General features: G+C 39.0%; 1 long non-coding RNA gene across 2 annotated transcripts in view; it reads left to right on the top strand.

The window, feature by feature from the left end:
* Window positions 1–9,376: 9,376 nt before the first annotated feature.
* Window positions 9,377–19,331, top strand: part of LOC144060644 (uncharacterized) — a 50,158-nt gene continuing 40,203 nt past the window's right edge. For both annotated transcript variants that reach the window (XR_013295965.1, XR_013295964.1), the window contains exons 1-2: window positions 9,377–9,525; window positions 11,093–11,237. This is a non-coding gene — a long non-coding RNA (uncharacterized LOC144060644). The remainder of the gene's footprint in view (window positions 9,526–11,092; window positions 11,238–19,331) is intronic.

Genomic DNA, 19,331 nt, shown 5'->3' with positions numbered 1-19,331 from the left:
GCCGCCCCCTGAGATGGATAAAATGGGGGTGGATTTTTCTCTTAATTCATATTTCACAAAAACAATATTAATTATAATACTGGGTTTAGATTAGGGAGCACAATATTGCATTTTTATTAATTTTTTTTACTTCAATGTTAATAAAAATAGTCATATAAAATAAAAATAATCCAAGAGTCCAATTAATCCAAAAAGTTACTTAAGTAAATATAATAGAGTAAATGTATCCTAAGACCTGTTTGTTCGCTTTTTTTCTATTAATTGCTTTTGGGTCAATTATTTTCCCCTTAATCAGTGTATTAATTACCGTCTGCAATTATTGGTTAGCATCAAAAGTTGCATAATTGTTTGATACCAGATATATTTAATTAGTACATTAATTATGAAATATCTAATTAATGGTCATATTTGAAGTCCTAACGCAGGTCGGTGCAAATTTAAAGGCTTCAATTGAGTGACCTGTAGGGGGGATTTAATTAATTAGTTAAAGAGGGGTGGTGCGGGGGGTTAGCATCTGTGAGAAAGGAAAGAGCTGACTGGTCAGATACGTGTCTTCCCCCCCCCCGGAAGGGAACAAGGGGAGCTAATGGGGAGCAAAGATAGACGAGCACATGCTCCTTGGCCGCTCGCCGCCCAGTCAAGGCAATCATGGGAAACACGGAACGTCACTCTTTTTCACTTTCATCTTTGCCGGCGTGCACGCCGCCCTCTATAACGTCATTATCGCCGGCAGATCTGCGGAGTCCTCTGACAGGGGCCATGTTATCCCGGCACTGGGGGAAATGCAAATTGATTTCACATCTGCCATGGCATTTTTACATGTTCCATAGACTGTCATTTCCAGCACAGATAGGAAAATCAGAGACAAATGTCAAACTGTGGAGGGTTTATATTCACCGGAGAGGGTTGTTTATTCATCACGATCTGTGAAACAAGATACTTCTTAATGTCACATTGACTACTTGCAGAGAATATATTATGATAGCTTAGTATTTGGCACAGGTGGCAAAAGAGCTAAGTAGGAATACAGTTACAAGGCTCGAAATGGGGTTGTTTTTCTCTCTTTGCGGAGCAGTTTTGCAAATAGGGCTTCATTTGAGGAGCAACTTTCTAATTTTGTGGAGTAATTTTAAACATGTTAATCTCAGTGACTTCATCTCATCTGATACAATACAAATATGTCAATTTAACGAATGTTGACATTTATTATTTTTTCATATAATAAACAGTTTTGTTTCCCTAAAATAATTAATACATTTCAGATTAAACTTACTATTTGTGAATGGTTGAATGTTATTTTAGCAAAGCCCCAATTTTTTTTTCTTCAAACAAAGATATTTAAGCACTTAATTCCGTTGTTAAATGTGCCAGATGTGTTAATCTTAGGTTAGCTTAGCAATTAGCATGGCTTCCCAGTCTTTCCTCGTCATTCCTTAGACTGCATTCGAGGAAGTTGGGGAAGTCAGACTTTTCCGACTTCATACCAGGAAGTATGCACGGGAAATCCGAGTTGCAAAGTCGGGGGAGAAAAAGGACCCCGTCTTCACCCACCAACTTCAATCTGATGTCACTCGACAATGACCGAATGGCAAATCATAATTTTATAATCATTAAACCGATTATAAGAATATGTTTATATTTGTTATTTTATAGTTATTCAAAAAGTAACTTTACGTCACCCAACGTAATTTTGACTGACTGTGTTAACCAGAACAACAAACAATGTATCGGAATCAGCCGTCTTTGTTTACATTTTCCTAGAACGCTTTGAGGTCGAGACTGGAAGAATCTAAGTGTGATATGTCTGAATTCCCACCTTCCTCGAATGCAGCAATACTTGGTATGAAGTTGGAAAAGTTCAACTTCACGCCTTCCTTGATTGCAGCATAAGCGATGACGAAGAAAGGCGGGGGAAGCTAAGATAGCCTTCCTTGAATGCAGCGTTAATTCCATTGTTAGCCATGTAATTGTTAGCTTAGCAATTAGCATGGCTTCCCTGTCCTTCCTCGTCATCTCTTATTTAGAACGATTCCTTTTAGAAGCTTAGCTTATTTGCTGTCACAGAGGCGATGATTTCTACTGATTTAGGAATGACTCCGTAACATGTTTAGTCGTGCTAAAAGCCAGCTGAATTTCGTTGCTAGCTAGCTGGTGTGGCGTAAGGAACTCTGACTACTTGTAGTAGATGATTATTCTACTTCTATAGCATTGTTTCCCAATCTTTATTAAGATGAAGCACAACAATCTAACGGCACAGCACCACATACTGTGACATACTTTAAACATAATAAAAATGTATAAATGCTATTAAAATAACAAGTAACAAGCTTTTCACAATTTACTCGGGTTTTTGAAATCTGGGCCCAATATTTCTGTTATATGAATGTCTGTCATTATACATTGCTGGAATAGATATATGAATAGATTGTAGTGTAATAAATAATCATTTTGGGGCAGATTAAATCAAATTAGATGATTAGAAATCACTATTCCGTAGGCTTTTTCTTCTTTTAGTTGCTTAGAAGGGCAAAGAAAAAGCGAATACTTTGATTGAAGTTCTGAATGATTGGATCTGAGCGTCGTTTCACTAAACGTAAAGGAAAAAAAAGAGATTAGAAAGCAGATGGTTAAATCAAGGTCAGAAGCAATTGTGAAGTTTGTCAAAATGTGATGACATAAGCAAGGCGTGGTGTTATTGTCGGCGAGCTTTAGGTGCACAAAAACATATTGAAATGACAGCAACAGTGCAGCTGCCAGCACACTGGCAGGAATGATTTGCCCCAAGCATTTTTTTTTTCTCCTTCTTGCGTTGCCGTTCTGCGTGTCCCTTCACCCGCCTTCACTCGCATGGCTGACTGCCAGATGTGAGCCAAGCCAGATCTGGAAATGTAATCAGATTACAAACGGCTGTCTTTAAACGAGGGAAATAAGTCACATTGGACGGATACTGTCACCATACAAACAGACTTGCCCGTCACCCGAGGCTGAGTCATCAATTTCAGGCTTGTTTGCAGAACCTAATCGTGTGTTTGGCTGGAGAGACTGATCAGATAGGGCTTGTTAGCACGCATTGCAACAACCAGCGCACTGATAACACTCAACTGTGAGAAAATGGAGTTCGTCCCATTGTTGGATGTAGAAATTAATTTTCTTTGAACATAAAGGGCTGAGGATTTATCCTAAACACAAACATTTCTATTGATTAAAGTAGTCGTCATGTTGAAATTGTTGAATTCCTGGTGGAGCCTTTTATAAGAAATTTTGTAAAAAAATATCGACATTCTTTTCTTTTGCAAGGCTAGACTGTTCTGTACAAAAGCATAATATGTCTTTTGTTGAAGAAAAATGTGGGGGAAGGAATATTTGTCTATTTCTTTTTAATATTTCTGTATTAAGAGACTCCTTTCTATGATGGATAGATGGATAGATGGATGGATGGATGGATTGATGATAGATAGATAGATAGATAGATAGATAGATAGATAGTTAGATAGATAGATAGATAGATAGATAGATGGCTGCACTGAGAGAAAAGGGGGTGAATAAGTTCACACACCTTACTTAATATTTATAATATTGTGTAAATTGTGTTCCATTTCACGATTGTGTCCCAGTTAGTGCTGATTCATCACCCCCAAAAAATAATAATAATCAAATTTCATATTTTTGTGTTTGAAGCCTGAAAGGTGGCTAAAGGTCAGAAAGTTCAAGGGGGTTAATACTTTCGCAAGGTGTTATGTATACTGTACATGTCCGTTTCCAATGAGTTTTCCGTGTTCTATAGTCCTTCCTGTCCTCAAGAATGTTGTGGGTGAGCTGGAGCCTATCCCAACTCTACTGTGGACAAGAGGCGGACTGGTCGCCAGCCAATTGCAGGCGGTTGAATCTTCTTGGGATGATTTCTTCTCTCAAGTCTTTCTTGCAAAAGTCAAAAGGTTAAGAAAAGAAAAAGAAAAAAAATCCTACATTGGATCAGGACCAAACCGAACGAACACCTTCATACATGCCAACTCCTGCAAATGCCTGAATTTTACTATTAAGATTGGTCCGTTTTTTGGTGGAGGAAATGTTTTATATTGGATTCTCCCTTGGCCCATGGCCCTCACTTCCACAAGGTTTTCAACAAGTAACTTAAGCAGTTTTTGCGTAATCCTGCAAACAAAGCAAAACTAATAGTGGAAACAATATAACCTCCTTGGCAAAGGTTATAATTTTAGTTGTTGGCCTGCAGCATTTTTTTTTTTACAGTTTACACAACTCGACAGTAACATTAGCAACCGATGCTAGCTGTAACATAACAGGGAGAGTGTCCCGGCTGGTCCACCATAGTTATAGCTCGGGATCCAACTTTTCTTTTGTGTTAGTTCATGTTAGTTATCAGTGCAATCAGTTTGAAACACATTTTGGATCAACATTCTATAAATATCGACAACATTTTTTAACTGGACTGGGAATGCTGAAAGCTCAATTCTAATAGCTGAATGCTAATAGCTGAATGCTAAGATGAATGCTTTTGAAGTAAATTGAAAGATGAACTATGTGAAAATTACAACGTTTTAATTGTAATTGAAAGATAAATGAATACAAAGAACACTTAAACCTGGGAGGCTTGCATTTTTGAAGCAAATTTAGATGGAAAAGTGGAACTAACGATATCCAATGGAAAAATGCAACCAAAAAAAATATCACTCAATAGTGCCACCTAGGCATGCAGTACCCTCCATTCCCTATCGAACTATGATAGTCAGTTGGTTAGCATGTAATCACTTTGCATAATTGCCATGCATACATTTGCAACATACAGTCGGAGGTGGGATTTGAACCCGCAAACTCCTGGTTACTGGACAATGCATTTTAGTGAGCTGGTAATGATGATCAGAATGAAAAAGTCCAATGTCAGTCCCATTGAAAATGAATGGGGAAAAGTTGATATTTAACGTTAAATTGTGCGAATACTGTAAGTAATTTGAACGGTTGCTTCCAGTATTCCCACAACAATCTCGTTGACACCATTCCTTGGAAATCACAATGTTCCCTCACTGACGAGCTATTTTTACAACAGGACTGAGCACCATTGGTAACTCGCTATACATAATTAAATATGTGATCTACAATCCATAATGCAGATTACTAAGTAACTTCCTTTTTTGAGATGCCAGTATGCCATCAAGATCATTTTGATGCGACCAGGGTACAAATTGCGTCATAATTTGCCTTGGCCTAATGTAAACAACATGGGACGAAATTGATCGGCTACCTGACTGCTCTAAACACTGCCTTACATGCAGTATTCCATCAAGCTATATATAATTATCTTGATGAGATCTTAAAAGACCTCCGCTGATGTGGGAGTGTGAGAAGGCCTCTCGCCTCTAGACCCCGCTTTCATTCATCTCAGCAACATCAGGGAGCTCAAGCTCGGCGTCACTCAAAGCTTTTTCTCCTTTGAAATTCCCAAAGGCAGACCCCCCGAATTAAGCTCACTTCTGTTTGACCAAAGATGAGACCGTCCGGGAAGCGCGGCGGCTTTTCTCCTGCCTTTTCTCACACAGGAGTTTGCAGTCTACCCCTCAGACCTGTAAACCTCCAGAAAATCCCTTAAAAGAAGAAAAGAGTTGCTGATGATAAGTCAACAAGGGACAACCGTTGTGAAATTGTCAGCGATTGACAGCCACTCACTGTCCCGCGCGATTGATTTGTTGCCGGCACAAGATGGTAGAAGGTCTGAGCGCGACAGTTTGAAAAATATTCAGTCAAAACGTCAGCATCATGCAATGTTGTTTTTTTGTACAGGCAATTAGCTATAGCGCTGTTAGCTAGTGCTTAGCATGCAGCGTATCACAGTTGTTAGGTTAGAGCTTTGATTCGTTATAGTAGTTTGGGATTTTTCATTATAATGTAGTTAGTTTTTATTTTTGTTTTTCAAATTCAGGTAGCTTTTATTAGTTTTTAGAGCAAGTTAGTTAGTTAGTCTAAAATGCTTCATTTTAGTTTAGTTTTTTTTAAAATTAGTTTTAGTATTTGTTTTAGTTTTTTTTTAATTTATCTTTATTTAAAGTTCACAGTAAGTATTCAGTCAAAACGTCAGCATCATGCAATGTTGTTTTTTGTACAGGCAATTAGCTACAGCGCTGCTAGCTAGTGCTTAGCATGCAGCGTATCACAGTTGTTAGGTTAGAGCTTTTATTCGTTATAGTAGTTTGGGATTTTTCATTATAATGTAGTTAGTTTTTATTTTTGTTTTTCAAATTCAGGTAGCTTTTATTAATTTTTAGAGCAAGTTAGTTAGTTAGTCTAAAATGCTTCATTTTAGTTTAGTTCTTTTTTTAATTAGTTTTAGTATTTGTTTTAGTTTTTTTAAATTTATCTTTATTTAAAGGTCACAGTAAGTATTCTCAGCAAAATAATTTTTTTTTTTAAATACCAAGCAGATGAACAACCATCAATAAGTCAAATACAGTTAGATTTTTATTTTGGGTTTAGGTTTTTATTTTATTGTATTATTTTTATTTGAGGTTTTCTTACTGTAGGTTGTTGTGGTGGGCAAAACAGCAGGACATATATGTGGAAGCAGAGCCCAGAGCATGGCAAAAAATTTACTGAGTGGTCACAAAGATAATAAAAAGCATTTTCACTCATGGAGGCAGCACTTCATACACTCTCAAAACCCTTGTCGATAAGTGTGCTGATCTGTGTGCGTGACACATCACCAAACACAAGTATGTGCTAGTTATCAAAAGCTAATGCTGTTAATTAATACTAATCTGTGAATCCAACAAAAACCTATGCAGCTCTGCTTACCTTTTAATTAGGGCCTGGACGATTAATTGGCCGATTTAAGCACTTTAATTTTTTTTTTTTTTTTTTTTACATATTATATACATACCACATTACAACATAAGTCAAGGACATTGGCATTCAAACATCACTTGAAAGTGGCTGTTGATTGTCACCCCCAGCCTAGCTTCTAGGTCATGGTCGTAAAAACTTGGTGTCAGTGCCGTTATTGTGGAAATTAGTTCCTCAGTCTACCAGTTTTTCATCAATCAAAGAGAGGAACATGATTGAAGTTTGAAGTTTAAATGTAAACAAACAACTGCCGTTTTCAAAATTGAGATTTTGTGACCAGACATATTGGTTTAGACTTCAAACAAAATCTTACCAATCGTACACATTTGGCTTTAGAGGTTGAAATTAATCGACTTTGTGCGTCATTTAAATCCATAAATGTAAATCGCACACGCTCTCATTTGTGATGATAATATATTGTTTGGCTCAAGCTCAATTTTCCCAAAGTCGAGTTTATTGATCGATGCTTGTTGTCCACCTCTCAGATAAATTTTCATTCTAAAGTCTGATTTCCAAAATAGAAAACATGCTCACACCTATTTTCTCGCGGTTACGTCAATATTGCATGGCTGCGTTTTAATGCTAGCCAAGTGTCAGGCATCTGCCGACAAAGTTAAAGCTCTCCAACTTGTAGGACACCTCAAGACAAAAAAAAAAAAAAATCACTCTTAATAAGAGTCTTCTCCAGAAAAGATTGAGCGGTAAAGATTATGTGAATCTATTCCGAGCACATTCGAAGGCAAGGGACCACGCATTCCCCTTGCGGGTTCATTATCATTCTCAGGTTATCCCGGGCCCAGGGAATCTGGAACGCAAATGAATTAGTGAGAATTAAGAAGTCTCTGTGGTCTGAAACCTCTCCAAATCTCCTCCAAGATGAAAGGTACATAGCGATGGCTTATGCACCCTAAGCACCCCATCCTCATGCACACATGCACGCACACGCCACCGCCGCCTCTCAGAAAAAATGGAAACAAGCGCTCGGCGCTGTCCCACGTCTGGTGACCGCCGGCTTTTGTCGCCTGGGAGACGAGGGGCAGGGCTGCAGGACTGCAGGACGGACGTGTGACGCATGGCCGGTTATTAATTACAACACTCAGGCACTGGCACTTTGGAGTGGTTGATCTCGAGCTGTAGTTAGCCGATAGAGTACTCTACACTAGCTGCCAGACGGAATCTGGAGCAGGTAAGCAATAATAGTAGTGAAAGGATTGTTGTTGTTGTTTTTTTCAAAGAATTTGTTCTAATTTTGCCCCTAGCTCCAAAGCAGCGTGAAAGGGATGTGAGTCTTCCCAGAAGAGTTTTTTTGATTCAAATTAGTTTTTAAGTACACCCCTAATATATATGTATATGTGTGTGTCTTCAAATTTGTGTATAATGACACCCCATCTTTTGTTTTTCTCAGGCTTCACAATCACTTCCTCTCACGGCAAAAAAAAAAAAAAAAAGAAGAAAAAAAGATGATGCTGTAATGATCTGCCTGTGCTCAGTATTTTTCCCTCCTTCCCAGCCGTCAGGCCAGGCCTTTTGTGACAGACTGCAGAGGCTACCTCTCTCTCCCTCAGCTCATTCAGTATCTCACCCTGCCCTGGTGCTGGACATCAAATGACCAGCTCACCCCCCTGAGGAGCTCTCAAGTTTCTTCATTTCAGCAGCCGCCTGGCTCCCCCCTGGTCAGCAGCCGGCCACGCTGCATGGGAAAGAGGGACATCTGCCCGTCTGAGTGTAAGGGACAGGCTGGCTCACCATCCGTCTGTCAGTACCCTCACGCCCGTGCACTCCCTGCACTCCCCTCCTTGTTATTCTGGGGAGGATGCGGGGATGTGATGTGTGGCATTGTTTGTGCCATAGTGGTCAGAAAAGATGGGGGATGGGTGGCCGGCTGGACTGAGGCTAATGCACTGGAAGCTGCGACAGAGCATAACACCGCTGGACCGTGACGCTTCTCGGCACGCATTAGCAGGAGAATAGTACCTGCCTTACAATGCATATGTTGCACAGGCCACGTGTCTGTTGCTGAGGCCGGTACGGTGATTTAATGCGCAGGTCAAATCAAATCATTTTTAACCCATGGTTAGCGAAATTCTAGAGAAAGTGTCAGAAAAATGCCGCAAAAGCCGAAGAAAAAGCCAACCACATTGATACACTGAAGTAAAAGTCTTGGGAAGTATGCGTCTGGAGTGACATCATCCCTAAAGGGTGTTTTGTTTACCTTTTGTGGTTTAGTTTCAAATGGTTTTGATTGTTGAGATTCAATCAGATTTATGTAGGGAGATGATATAAAACACTGTTTTAAAAATTGTTTTATATGCCCACATGCTTTAAACGGATGATATAATTATATATTAAAGTTGATGTAAACAACCTTATTATTATTTTTTTTATTTATTTATTTTTTACAATTAGTCACTCTATTTTGTTTTGCCTCCCGTTTTTGGTGGAAGTGTGATTCAACTGTCGACCACTAAATGGCGCCAAACTATTTTGCGAAACACTGTAAATCTGACTAACGAAGAAGAACTAATACAGGAAGTCTGTATTTCCCCCCCCCCCCTGAAGATTATGGCACGTCAACCCTTTTCAATCTGGCTTTTTACGCCTACAGAAAGCAACAGATGTTGATTTATTTTATAAATTACATCTTTGAGCATGATTATTGATGGATATTTTGAGAAGGTAAGTTGCGAAATAAGATGTACTTTAGAAGTTAGTTATGTTATTGTATGCTAGCTTTTAGCTATTTATACCCCTGTTTATCATATTGTGTTAGTTCTATTTTATTAAGTGCTCTTCAAATCGTAAAGGCTGCAATTTGGAGGAGGGGGGGGGGGGTGCGCTCTGGTTCGGCTTTATATGCATGTTATTTATTTATTGTGCATCTTGATTTAGTAAGTTCACCGCTTAAGAAGTGTACTCTACATAGTTACTTATCATTGTTTCATGAAACAAAAGAAATCATGGTTACAAAGCTGCAGATATGTGCACATTATTGTTTTAATCTGATTGAGGACTTACTGATTAATGATTACACCATACTTGTTTGGAAGAATTTTGTTGTCATAGTGAATCCTTAAAAGACCGCAAGTGAAAGTATTTAGTGAGTTAGCAACTCTAATTGAAGTACTGCCTTTCACAGTAATTCACGGTTCATTTTCCTTTATTTCAGCATAAGCCTGACCTATAAGGCTAAAACACTTTTGAATAATAAATAAGGAAGGGCGGGTACTGATACCAGGTATCGGTGAAACCAAGCCTCGTGGTGGTTTTACAGTTAGGAACTTAAAATGAGAAATTAGAAAATTTATGTAATTTCATGCAATTTTTAGGGAAAAATTAGATTTTGCGATATATAGGTCTTTCTTTAAAATTATCTGTCATTGTTTTATTTATTTATTTTTATTTAATTTATTGTTATTGGAATTGGTACCACTCAAGAGTTGAGTACTCGTGCTGGTCTGAATGTGGTATTGAAATCTCTCATAATAAATATGACGTTGTTTCTTGTAATACAGATCAATTTATTGCTTGTGTTTGTTAAAAAAAAACACCCCTTGAAAAAATAATTGCATATTAAATTGCAATGTTGAGGAAAGAAATCACAATTGGATTATTTTTTCCAAATGACTTAAAAATGTGATCAAGAGGGTCACAGATAATGAACCGTGATACGGCGGTGGTCACGAATACCCAAACATTAAAATTGACATGATTAGAGTATATGTAAACAGAAACGCTGTTTGTCTCCTGTCTTTTTTTCCTGATGTAAACACTGATTATTTTGTAATGATTACCTCTAACTAATTAAATGAGGTCCTCTGCGACCTGTTCCGTGAAAGGAAAGGCTCAACGATCGATAGGCACATATTTGCATAAAAATCTATTTGACCGTAACTGAAGGATCACGGCTGAGCTCCTCTGATAAAGATGTCTGCGGCCCCTCTTTGCCTATCCAAACCGCCGCCTAATTTCTTCTCTTTTCCCCCAACTTCATATTTGTTCTTTGCTTTCCACTGATTTATAAATGGGGTTAGAGTTCAAAAGCATGTGGCTGAAGGGAGCCAAGATGTGCACATATATTAATTAGCATAAAGGCAGTTAAACTTCTGCTGCCTGAGTTTCTGTTTAATTGGATTATGTGGGAAATGTTGAAACACTTTGCGGAAGGGGGGGAAAAAAAGGAAAAAAAAAAGCCTTTCAACTGGCAAATCCCATGCATTTAACCATTTGTTTCGTTTCCGCTCAGGCCGAAGCGGTGGAATCGCACGACTCTGCTTTTTGACTGCTGGCCGCCAGCCACACGTCGACGGGCGCTCGGAGGAGCCCCGCACCTCCTGGACTGAGGCGGAGGTGAAGGAGAGAGTAGCGCGCTCTCCTTGTCAGCTGCAAGGGTAATTACTGCTGGCTGAAATTACTCAACATTTGTTTATTAGCTCCCCAGAGCACACTGTAAATAGATTGTCTGTTATAGTCCGATCACATTAAACCTTCCCCCCCCCTCGCTCCCCCCACATGGCCACCTCCCGCTTGCTATGAGCCAGCCTGCTGCTCACTTATTGAGCAGCTCCAACCAAGGAGCCATGTTAAATGTGATTGTTTTCCATTAGCCACATCCTGTCTAATACCTCACGTGTGCGCTGCAATTACTGAATTCTGCCATGCTACATAACCTTCATTAGTTGACTGTGGCAGAAGCACCCCTACCCCCCAACCCCACCCCCCCTCCCTCGCCAATACCATTTTTAACACTTCTGTTGTTGTTATTCATGAGTGAGGAGTGTTTTGATTAAGTATTGATTTTAACATGGACACTGTGCACATGGAGATGGTGTGACTGTGCACAAAAAAAAAAAAAGGCAGCCCATGTCTTCTCTGGTATTCATTGCGCTTGCTGCGTCCTGTCAAAGATGACATTCTGAAACAGTTGACCCACTGAAAATGAATTCTCGGCCGCAGCCAAGTGACAGAGGAGAGCGAATCATACCCCGAAACTGTTTCGAGATTAAAAGCAGAGGCAGGCGCACGCCTGTCAGCGCAAGTGGAGATGGAAAATGGGATGAACGTGTAGTGTATTAATTCACAGTGTAAGATCAGTTACACGTGAAAGATGATTACATCAATTTTGCGCCATTACACAAATGAAGCCGTCTACACGATCGCCGCTGGAGCAGACAAGCCAGATTTTTTGTCCCAAAACTGGTCCTGATCGTCCTTCTCACAATCTGAAACCAATAATGATGTTTGATGCTTTCTGATCTGATGCAGAGTGAATTTCAAGCTTATTTTACACTAAAATCACATCTATGTAATGGATTGTTTAAAATATAATAATAATTCACCTGTAATTTTTGGATCACATTTTGTTGTGTATTGATTCATCAATCAAAATTCCTTTAAAGAACTTTTACTGCATAGATGTAAAGTCATTCAAGCATAGGTTTTGAATTTGAGTTTTGGAAGAGAATCGGGTTCATATTTTGTGAACATTGTAAACATTAAGCAAAATTACATTAAAAAAATACTTTTGCGCTCTCCAATTGTGCAGTGTTATTTATTTTTTTATGACCACGACAGGTGTGTATATATATATATATATATATATATATATATATATATATATATATATATATATTTAAAAAAATACATTTGTGTTAAGCCACAAAGATAAAATCCTAAATTAAAATAACTTATTTTTTATAGAATAAAAATATATAAATGTTTTTATATTTTAATTTATGTTTTTATGTTATTTTTTTATATTTATGATTTGTAATTTATTTTATTTTATTATAAAATGTTGAAAAAATCAACCCCCCACCCCAATTATTTTTTGTTTCCAAGACAAACAATTCTTCAAAAACTGCTAATGAATATTAATAGATATTGAAATAAAAGAAGAAAAATAAATGCAGGTGGGTGACAGTAGTTTTAAGTTGTAATATCACTTTTCACCAATAGATGGCAGACATGACTTAGTACATTAGTAGGCCTAATAATTTTTTGCAGATTTTGAATTATCTGCAGGACAAACAGTACCAAAACAAAATTACAATTTTGGGTGAGTTGATTTTTGTGAAAAAATTAACACAATGAGTCCTTGCACTTTTTGGCAATTTTTGTGCTGGGGAAAAAAATATATAATATGTGGTTATTTTGTTGTTTTCTTCGAAGCCTTTGTTGTTGGGTTAGGGTGTCCTTTATACATGAGAAATGTATTATCAAAAATGAAATATATTAAGAGCAAATATTTTGTCGATATTTAAAGTAGAATTTTTTGTCATACATCTGTTTAGGAAGTGCGTGGGCCTATGTGGCCCCCCTAGCGCTGATGAAAAATTGTGGCCTACTGCAGCATTTAAGTTGGCCATACCTGGGCTCCAACATGATGTCTTTCAATACATTTTAACACAGCATGAGAGAGCTGTCCTCGCTGGTCCGTCGATAGTATAAAGCAGGTCATTAGAGGTCGCCATGGCAATAACATAAACACTATAGCGGTTCTCCTTAATAAAAAAATAAAACAGTGAAGATCATTTTGTTGTGCAATATACGTATTGTTTATTAAGATGACATATTGTTTTTTTTTTTCTAATTAGATTATTTAACCCCGCCCCTTTCATCATCACTTAAAAGTAATCAACATGTCGCTGGAAAAAAAAACAACAAAAGTCTGCTTTATGAACATAATGTACTCTGCACCTCACTCTCATTTATTTGTGAGCAAATATTGATCCTTTTATCAATACCAGCCTGCCGCCAGTGACACCTGTACTGACATGCGGGCTAGGCAACGGGCCCACGTGTAATTTGCCGGGCCCTTTGCGAGCGACGCGTGGGGGCCGCCTGACCGGATTACACGGACAGAGATATTTGTAAAAGAGATATTTAGCTGTAAAATGAACTAACACAGCATGCTTTGTGTGCCCGTGACAGGTAGAGCATGGCTCCCTGGGAACAAGAGTAATAAAGCGCTATCTGTCTGTTGCCTTGCTTTTCCTCTAATGCCCCCCTAATAAAAGGCACCACTGAGGTGACTGTGCACAAATAAGGGCCCCGAGCTGCTGGACATCCATCCCAGCCCTCTGGAGCCACATTACACAAACCTAATGGCCACTCCAAGCTTCATTAGGATATTAATTCTGCGTTTGTGAAGTGATTCCATCTGTAACGTGACAGTAGCTGGCTGCCGGCAAGACGCCGCGTTTATTGTTGTGCCCGCAGCCCTCCTCCCTCCTCCCTCCTCCCGCCGTATTCTTAGCAAGCCGCTATCTGCTTTTGGCTTTGAGTGGCCGACAGAAATCTGATGATAGCGCTTGTCCTTTGAGATGGAGCCCAATGGAGCAAGTCCGAGCGCTGCCAAAAGCGGAGCTCCATCAGAGCAGGGGAGCAGATGGTCAGGTCGAACCCGGCCGGGTCTGGGAAACAAGCGGCAATGCTCAACAGAAGATGTCATTTTGCTTCTTTTTTTTCTTTTCTTTTTTTTTAAAGACAAGCCGACTCCCACCTGCAGAATGTCAAGTAGAGGCAGTGTGACAATAATAGATCTGAAAGAAAAAAATGTTTTCCAAAAACATTGGCCGCAAAGCACAGGTGTCGAATTTAAGGCCCGCGGGCCAAACATGGTCCCGCATGTCATTTTTTGCGTGCTGTTCACCTGAGGGGCAGTATGAAGGCTAATTTATGCTCAATTCACGCTTTCTTGTTTGGATGCGTCAGCGATCAGCGAGTTTAAAAAAAGATAATGACCAATCACCGATCCAATCAGAAGATGGACCAATACATATTTTTAAAGTGGAAGTCGACCGTAAACATTTCTTGACAATATGTTATATGTGACCTCACAAATCTAAACATGACATTCTGATTAATATTACATTTGTGGAATATGAGTTATGAAACAAAAGTTAAGCAGCGAAATCCAGCTGTTTTTAATCAATCTCAGGCGGCGGCCATTTTGTCATTTGTTGTCGACTGAAGATGACATCAATGTTGCTCAGGGCTCAGGCAACGACCAATCACAGCTCATCTGTTTTCTGAAGCTGCGCTGTGATTGGTTGTTACCTGAGACCAGAGTAACTGCGACGTCATCGTCAGCCGACAGCAAGTGGCAAAATGGCCGCCCCCTGAGATGGATAAAAACGGCTGGATTTCGCTGCTTAACTCTTATTCCACTAACGCAATATTAAACATAAATGCTAAATAGCTGCCAATCCGATCAAGCCGATCAGATCTGTGTATATTCTTAACATATCCGTATTTATTCCGTTTTTTAGATCCACTAATATGTCCACATTTTTCTTTTTCTTTTTTATGCTTTGAGTGCATTTATCATGACTTAGATATGATTCAGTCCAGCTTTCTCCAACATTCCAAAAGCAAGCTTATCAGGTTCATTACAAACTACAGTTTGTGTTTAGGTGTGAATGTGAGCCCAAATGGATGTTTGTCTATATCTGCCCTGTGATTGGCGGGCAACCAGTTCGGGGGTGTACCCCACCTCTCGCCCAAAGCCAGCTGGGATAGGCTACAGCTCACCTGCGACCCTAATGAGGACAAGCGCTCTGGAAAATCTATCTAAGAATGAGCGGTGAATAAGCATCATATGTGATTCAAGGAAATAGTTCCTTTTGTTTCAAAGAGCGTTCTGTCAGAAGATTAGCACTTCAGCTGCTCATCTTTGCGGTTAAGAATTTCATTCATCCCAACAAGGCTCGTCAAGATATAGCTGAAGTAGGATTTTGACATTTGTGAAGTCTAAAGATAATTGCCAAGAAAGAGCCAGGCGGGAAAAGCGAGAGGAGATGGAAGATAAACGGTTGAAACTACAGAGAACTTTGAGGGGCGGGATGTGGGGCGGTGTGTGTGTGGGGGGGGGGGGGGGGTGATCGCACAGGGGCAACAAGCCACAGAGACCAAGCACATAAATAGTCATGAAATGAGAACTTTCTACTTTGTATTGAAGTTAAGACTGAAACATTGAGCGAGAGGCCACCGGGCCACACTAAATAATCCTTGACTGAGCCGCCCATTCTGAATCCCATATTAGCTGGCCAGATTTTAATGTAAATATGCCATTATGCCGTCATTACGCCGATCAGGCTGCATGGCACGCAGGTCAGCCCAGCCAGCGTTAATTTTGCAGGCAAAAGCTTTTTTTTTTTCCCTTCCTCTTTTGAAATGTTAATAACTTTCTATTAGTTAATGTGGCGTGACTAAAATTCAAATCAGACATAATTTATTTTAATATCTGTGACGAGCTTGTATGACCATTTAGCGGCGGTCTCCCGCTGAATACAACACTCCAAATTGTAGTAATTTGCATTTGGCGGAAAAGGCACGCCTTGTCTCGCTGTGGTGAAGTCAAGGATGATTCATTTATGCTCTGTGAAGTGCAAGTATATAGAATTGAATATTGCCATCCATCATATTTGCTTTATTTATTTATTTTCATGTGGAGCTGTAATTTTCACACAGTGAAAAGTAGCATTTATCTTGAGTTTCAGAGGTACTGACCAGTGGAACAGGAGAAAAATGTGACTTTCATGCCCTCTTTGGAAACAATGGCGCTGCTAGTATGGAAGGATTAACACGGTAGAGGGCTGCAGGCCAAAAAAAGTGTTCCGATTGACCCTTCACCTGCTGCTATGCAACCTCCGGCTTTGTGGGTGCACCTCAGGTTGTGCGTTACGTACAGCCAATGCAATTCGACAACTCTAGTCATATCGTGGCAAAAAGCTCACAACATTGTGAAAGCGCAGACATAAAGGGGACTTCACAATTTCAAACATTTCTCATGTGTTTTCTTCTTTCTAGTGGCAGAAAAATGACCAACACAAATCAATATCACACTCTTATTCTTTAGAGTACAGTACATCTTTTTTCTTTTTTTAATTCAATTTAATGAATTATTATGGGAATTACTGTATCAATGACTAAAAGATGCAGCCATATTTCTATTATAATTTATAATCCCCACCGCCCCCCAATTTTATGTTAACAAGAGTATGAAAACTTAAAGATTAATCGTGAGTTAACAATATGAGTCATGTGATTAATTACAAAAAAATAATGCCTGACACCCCTAAAATGATATGACGTCACTGTTTCACTTATTTGCTTAGGCACTAATAAAAAAGTTATTTCAGATTTAAGTACTAAAGTTCATTACATTCTTGCCTATTAAGGTATTTTCCAAGGTTTCCTCTGAATGGCCATTTATTTGCTGTATTAAGATCAATGAGGAACTTTTATTCATAACTTATAACAATTAAAGCAACAGGAACGAAATCATCGCAACCAAAAAGAATTACAAGCTATTACAATTAATCACACAGTATTATACTCAAGACAATCTCAACCCTTCAAAGTTTGATAGTCATCCATCTTTGTGTATGTTATGCTAAATATTTTCCCGTGTCAGAATGGCTGCTGTGAAAAAAAGGCCATTAAAATCAATAGTGGTCGAAGACTTTTACTCACTCGCCCTCTTTTTCTGCTAATTGACAGAATTCTTCTAATTAGCACTGGAAACTGTGTCCAAGTTATAACATGTCCTTGAAACCTGCTGTAAAAAAAGTCTAAATCAGTTTTATCGCACACAAATGGTTCATTATTGGCAGAGCATTATTCGTATTTAATTTGAGGGGGGAAAAATGCAAATGTGAGGAGACGAGTTGAGGCTAATAGTTCCAGGTGAAGGTGTCGGCAGAGGTTTCCATTAATCAGCCGTTCGCTCCTACTTTTAAAAGGAGGCTTCCGGTGGCCCTGTGAATTTTTCAGGGTGAGGCCGATTGAAAACATCTGGGCAATTGTAGGGAGCACTCCCACATTATCCAGCACCGGCTGAGATTCCACAATGCCCTCTGAAGTGACAGCTTTGACCTCGGCCAGTGTGCATGCGTGCGGCTGCCAGAATGTGTGCTCTGGCTGAAAAAGAGTACACAGCCACACGCTCCAGGCACTGGATGGTACTGCCGCTTATGACGGGAACTCTGTTGACAGCCAGCGTTTCGGCAGGGCTAAAATGCTTCCCGCTAGAAACCAAACCCCCCCAATGCAAAATATTTGGACACAGATTTGAGATGCTCAACAACAAGCAGTATTATATTTATGTAATATATTCTGTGTACGGTACTTGAAATGCTTACAAATATGTGAATGTCAGTGTTATATTTTGAAGGTTTTAAAAGTGACGTTTGGATGTAGATGCTTGGATTTGAGGTTCTTTCACAACAAATTTAACTGAATAGGTCACTTGTTAAAGACATGCACTAAAACATGCACTTATACTGACAAAACAGGGGCCATTTTAGGATCTGCCCACTTACAATGAGAATGTCAAGTATAGACTATGTTGAAATAGCATTTATTTGTATTTTATTGTAAAATTGGATGGAAAAATAGAAGATGTTCCCGTGTTTGAATCCACCTTTTGTGAAGCTCCAATCAAAATGACATAATCAACCGAATTAGTGAAACAGTCGATAGTTAATGCCACCCCGTCACAAATTGCGGGTTTGTAGTCCAACTATTTCACCGATTTTATTTAGTTATTTTGTTACAGTTTATAACTACGGTATTTAGTTCTGCATCCCATTTGTTTTGGGTGTAATTCCACTGTCGGTCACTAAATGGCAGCAATTTGGAAGAAGAGTGAAAACAGGAAGTGTTTCAAGCTCATCCTAGTTTTTGCTGAAGATTATTGAATTTCATTCCTGCTTTTTAAACCTACAGAAAGCGACGGCAGTAGGTTATTTTAAATTAAATTTAATCCAAATTCAATTCAAAAAATGTATTTCATCCTTTAAAAGAAACATAAATGAAAGGGGACAGGTTTAATTTATAATATACATCTTTGGGCATGATTATTGATGTAAATTGTGAGTTGATAAGTTTAGCTAGTTTACCGTAGTACTGGAACAATGTCCTGTGGTCTGATGAGACCAAGATAAATACATTTGGTTCAGGTGAGTAGTACAAAGACAAGTGTGTCTTTGCTTACAGTCAATCATGGTGGTGGGAGTGGCAAGGTGTGGGGCTGCATGAGTGCTGCCGGCATTGGGGAGCTACAGTTCACTGAGGGAACCATGAATGCCAACATGTACTGTGACTTAATGAAGCAGAGCATGACAACCCCCCCCCGCCCCCATTAAGTCATTTCCAGATCATAATTGTGTCAATTGTTTAAGGCATTTTCATGAAAACGAGGATTGGTTTGTAAGCACGGTTGTTTTTTTGTTTTGTTTTTTAAAACTTGAACTTATTTTCTAGGACATTTTTTTCTAGTAGGACTTTTTAAAATTACGCCATCCTGCTCTTTGTCTGTGATTGACTGTTTACATTTTCAAGACATTTGCTTTTTGGTTATTTTGTGTGTAAGCAAAATCCATCTGCTTCACGTATAGTGATTGTCAGCAGATGCACATTGTTATTCCAAACAGATGTGAGTGTGACAAGCTTAAACACAGAGAGTATCGGTGCCATTT

The sequence above is a fragment of the Vanacampus margaritifer genome, chromosome 11 (genome assembly GCF_051991255.1).
Source record: "Vanacampus margaritifer isolate UIUO_Vmar chromosome 11, RoL_Vmar_1.0, whole genome shotgun sequence".
Classification (NCBI taxonomy): Eukaryota; Metazoa; Chordata; class Actinopteri; order Syngnathiformes; family Syngnathidae; genus Vanacampus; species Vanacampus margaritifer.
The sequence above is the reverse complement of the archived record's forward strand: the minus strand, read 5'-3'. Positions and strand labels throughout refer to the sequence as shown.